Source organism: Lagopus leucura, unplaced genomic scaffold (genome assembly GCF_019238085.1).
Source record: "Lagopus leucura isolate 7727_CA_CO unplaced genomic scaffold, USGS_WTPT01 Super-Scaffold_54, whole genome shotgun sequence".
Classification (NCBI taxonomy): domain Eukaryota; kingdom Metazoa; phylum Chordata; class Aves; order Galliformes; family Phasianidae; genus Lagopus; species Lagopus leucura.
Window position 1 is genome coordinate 4,190,976 of NW_024962251.1, and position 5,159 is coordinate 4,196,134.

The window sequence follows — 5,159 nt, forward strand, 5'->3', positions numbered from 1 at the left end:
TATCTCTTCACAAAAACAAATTGTTATCTTGTTTCATAAGTAAAATGGAAAATCAAGAAGAGTTATGCCTGGTCTCCTTGATGTTTTACATGGGCACAATGTTACTGATGTCAATGGGATTTCATTTTGGGTGAATCTGACTCTGTATGTGCTCTAATTTATATTCCACAGGTGGCACGGTGCTCGATTTCATACCGATAACAGTAGGTTTCTCCCTTCCCTCTGTTGCCTTGCAGCACACATCAATAAAATAATGCTGCTAAGTCTGACATGAAAAAGTTCAGAGCATGCTAATCTGATAGTAGAGTAGCAGAAATTTCTGCCTGGTTACTGAAAAACTGATTATCAACTGATTATCAGATTTGAGGTGGGAAATGTGAACTGAGTTAAGATTTGCAAGGTAAGAGGCAAATCTGGAAATGGATCCACAAAGAAGGCATATTATGGTGTGAGGGTACAGATTGGACGTGTCTGTAAAGCTTTCAGGCATTTGCTCTGCAAAATTCCCCATGGAAGAGGGATTCTTTTTTAGTTGTGTGCATTTTTTCCCTAGTTGGAAAAAGCAATGGATAAATAAAGTTACATTTATGTTTCAAGCTAAAGCTCTCCTTTCAATCGGTCTCCAGGTGTACATATTTCAGTGGGCTATATCACTGCTTTGTGAGCTGATTTCTTTTGGCTTTTTGAATGGTCTGAGGATATCTCTGTGAAATGCTGGAAGTTTGGTGATGAAAGCCTTGAAGCTTGAAAAATGCATCTGCTTTATATGTAACCAAGTTTTTTTGTAATGTTGAGAGATCAGAAAATATATTACAAAAATCGTGAAGGCCCTAAAAGCTTTCTTTGGCTCTACCTGAACAAAGTCATAAGGCACTGAATTAATCTGCAGAGCTTGATCTTGTAATTAAAAGCTGTACAGAATAGTGATGTCTTCTAGTCCAGAGATGTCAGTAGTGAGTACTTTTAGGGTCTCATCCTCAGAAAACCAAAGTTGGTCCTCCATGCATGTGGACACTCTTTGCAGACTAACATTTTGGATGAGTGTGATGAGCTAATTTGACAGCACCACTGACACAGCGCCTAGGAAAAGTCTTAGATTTTCCTTAGTGAAACCACAGTACCAATATGGAAATGCAGGTCATGTCTATCTGTTCTGTGGTACATGCATAGTTTCAGTATACCTGTTAGTGGCCAATTGCTCTTGAGATTATCTTTTTCTAATCAATGATCATCGTTTGTTTTGTTTAGTTTTTTTTTTGTTTGTTTGTTTTTTGTTTTCCACACAGAACCCCCAGTATATCTGCAGTAGGCCAGTAACATCCTTGCTAGATTTGTTTATAGCCTGAACACTTTTTTTTTTTTTTTTTTTTTTTTATTTCACTGCTACTTCCCTGAGACCTATTTTGTCATTTTTTGGATGACAGTCCACTCTCATCCCTGCTAAAGAGGCAGAAACATTCAGGGACAGAAAGGAACCCAGGCAGATTACCCTATAGGAGGGTAGGAAGGAAATAGACACACCTGGGCTGATTCTTCCTACTTTCTGCCAATCTGTGAACTATATAGAGCAGCTGCTCTAAGATGAAGTGTTACTTGTGAGAGGCTGAGGTCTCCATTCCATGAAATTACACGAGGTATGAAAAGGAAGCTCACTTCACAAAACAGAGTAAGAATGCTAGTAATTATGTCTCATATAGAATAAATAATATATCTAACTTTCAAAGGCTCTGACAAGCTGTGAAGGAGAGAAAAATTATAGCTCCTACTTTTGTTTCAGGATGGTGAGCCTTGTGACAGAAATGAAGTGACTGTATGTTATGTAAGTAATTTATTTGCACATCTTTGGCACTGCAGCACTAATAGGCTTGCTGCCAGGTATTCCAGACTGCAGTTTGTCATGTCTGACTCTTTTGTCTTTCCAGGCAATTGAAGAAATGGCCTTCTGCAGGCTGTCAGTGACAGATACCAGCTCACTCACATCGATAAAGCTCAATTAGCTGCTGGAGAAAGCGTCTTTTTAAAATGTAATGAGCTGCACCTTGGAAGAATGGTAGACAAATGTTAGACATAAACAAAATAAAACCTTAATGTGAACAAGTAAGAATACCATGGCAGCCATGATAAAATCTTTTTTCTTTTATTCTGTGCTTTTTATTACTTTGTGCTTTTGTTATATAAAGACTCTTTATTAATCTGTTGAAAAAGATACTTTTTTTTTTTTGGTCCAGAATTGATCTGATAGCTGTCGTCTCATCTTCATCATAAAAAGGTGCTGTCTGGCTTACTATTTCACCACGTATATTTCTGAGATTATTCCTTGAGTCCCACCAAACACTGGAGAACATCAAGGAAAGAATATGCAGCTACTTGCCAAGTGATAACCATGGCTTTAGAATTAATAAGCATTTATTGGAAGGGCCATATCAGTGATAATTTAAGAGTCTGTGTCTAGGTTTGCTCATGGAGACTCAGGAATAATTAAAATAACCAGGTCTGAATCAGTGATAACAGGAGAGTAAGTTAAACTGGAAAGTGAGGAGAAATACATGAGAAAGAAAAGCAGTCTGGAAATACTTATCAACAGAAAGAGGATCAGCATCCACAAAGGTGGTGGGCATCTTTTTTCCAGTGATGTTTAAGATTTTTAAGGAGCTGACTTCCAGCACAGCTCAGAACTAAAATACCTTTAAAAATACACAGCTGTGCTCCCAAGTGTTGTTATAATTAACGAACCAGATTGCTTAATGAACTTTGGTCTATTTTTGCATATTTCCCCAGCGTTCTCTCAGAAAGAGCAGTCATCAAAAGCCAGCAAGTGCAAGGCCTGGCAAGGCTCTTGGATTGTCTGGGCTCATCAAACTGGGCTGGTTGGAGGCAGCTGATCCATGCTGCTGGCTCTGGAAGCTAGCAAGCCCTCCCATTTATCTTTTCTTCCACCAACCTCCTGCAGACTTTGCAGTTGAATGTATCCTATTTCATATCTGGTGTGGTGTGATGTTGTGTGGCTATGGTGTTCTGATGGTACTCATAGTTCCTCTTGTTAATGCCTGTGTCAGAAAGCAGACGAGACGTTATTTTGAAATCATGTGAAAACACACCTGCCTTTAAGATGTTCGTGAAGACAAACAAAACTAGCGACATGTTATTTTTTCCTTTCAATCTACATATAATTTGGCAGGGTTTTAACCTTGTGAAATTAAATAACCCTTTACATTTCCAAGAGAACTGTCACTCCTACAGGATTCTTATTCAGGAGTTGAATAAGCATCAGCCTAATTTTATTAATACAACTCCATTGGTTTTGAAGCATTTACATTTAAGTAAAATCGATTTATAGGCTTAGATAATCTTATAAGATTCCTTTTCTCAATGTTTATTATTATTTAAACTTTTTTTTTCCATAACCTGGCAGCCTCCCCTTACAAATTAAGTTTGTTTTCCAAAGTAAGTAAGTTTTAAGTTTTCCCTGACAAATTAAGAGCTACTAACAGCAAGTACATTGAAGTGTAGAGATACTGAGGAATAACTTCAAAGCCTTGCAAATGCTTAATTGCACTGAAGAGCAAGCCCTTATATAGACTTCATAGTCTATAGTCATATAGGTAAACGCTTAACTGTCTTTTAAGGAACTGCACCTCTGGGATGAGTCCAAGGTGGACTAAATGTCTCTTGGAAGGCAGAGGTGCGGTGGCATTCAGAGTCATGCTTTAAATTTGCTCAAATTTTTGCCCATTGAGGCAATTTGCTAAAGTCAAAGATTATAACACAAATTATTAACCTTATGTATTGAGTTTGTGGTTTCTGTAAATCTGGATTCCTGTTTGAATCATTTCTGGTAACAATATAAAATCCACAAAAATATTAACATTATGATTAGACAGAGAATTACATGTGGATACTCTATTTTGTAAGATTTTCAAAGGATTCCACTCCTGTTTGTCTGGTATTTTCTGTGTTACATTCTGAATGCTGATTTCTTACCTGTAATGTAAGATATAGGTATGCTGTACATTGTGCGAAAGTGAATCCAAGTTCTATACTTGGAGATGAGCTTACAGATTCTGCTTGCCAGCTGCAGTCCTGAGGATGAAGATCTTGGATATGAACATCATCATATTTGGCAATGCTGTGTAATTGTGTGGTTGTAATTTGGCATCTCTTACAATATGAAGACCTATTGATTATTAGAGATGGGATTTTCTTCCTTTTGGACAACATATTGAAACACCATTTCTAAATGAATTACGTGGAATGCTGCTTATGTTTTTCAGTGTGCAAAGCAAAAAAAATATTACTTTAAACATCCTGTTAGATTTCTTCCAGGAAGACTACGCTATCTGTTGCTCTTAAATTGCTATTTTAGTCCTGCATTTTCCAGATGAACTGACAATATAATTTCTATCATCTACTAGTCCTCATGTCTTTGCTTGAATCTAGGATTTTCAGGAACCATCATCCTAAACACTAGTTCTTTTCTTCCTTCTTTGTAGACTACTCTATCCCAATATTTCAGATTGATATTTTGTGATAAGAGCTTATATTTCAGATAAATTTTGGAAGACAGTTTTTGACTTCTTGGCTTCCTATAAACAAACCCATTAGTGTTTGTGCCGTTTTCAAAGTCCAGTTACTCCGCAAAAATGTTTTATTATTCACTAATGAGTCCATACATCTCAGACAGAGGTTGTTTCCACATTTTTCTCCAGTTCTCAGAAATTATCCTGAACTTATTTTTTCCTTTCTTTTTTTTCTTCTCAGTCTGGACTAAATTTTTTTCACTGTGCTTTTTTGTGAGATGCAAAAGTTTTTAACATAGTTGGTTAAGATGTGAATTTTTGGTTTCTGCTCTGTAACTACGCCAAAAATCCAAGACTTAGTCACTGATTTCAATGGACAGCTCTCAAGTAGGTTTGTTTGTCAAAAAAGGCAAGATGTAGGTATTACACGATCAGGAAGAAAGGAAAACAGTACAGGAACAAAATAAGCTCTTCAAAGTTCTGTGCTGAAGCCTGTAAGCCTATAGATTTTCTGCACTGTAAAATATGAATTTTGCTTCTGAAACTCTAATACTGGCTGCGAGCATATCTAGCATATGAACAAAATATTCTTGAATATCAGCTAGACTGGACTACTGCTCTTTGTGTCCAGCTGGAATAACA

The 5,159-nt window shown here is 36.9% G+C and overlaps 1 long non-coding RNA gene across 1 annotated transcript; it reads left to right on the forward strand.

Annotated features, from left to right (window-relative positions):
* The first annotated feature begins 1,601 nt into the window (after window positions 1–1,601).
* LOC122181288 lies at window positions 1,602–2,111 on the forward strand. The gene is made up of 3 exons (XR_006179393.1): window positions 1,602–1,666; window positions 1,778–1,819; window positions 1,923–2,111. It is a non-coding gene; the product is annotated as an uncharacterized LOC122181288 (long non-coding RNA).
* The last annotated feature ends 3,048 nt before the right edge of the window (window positions 2,112–5,159 follow it).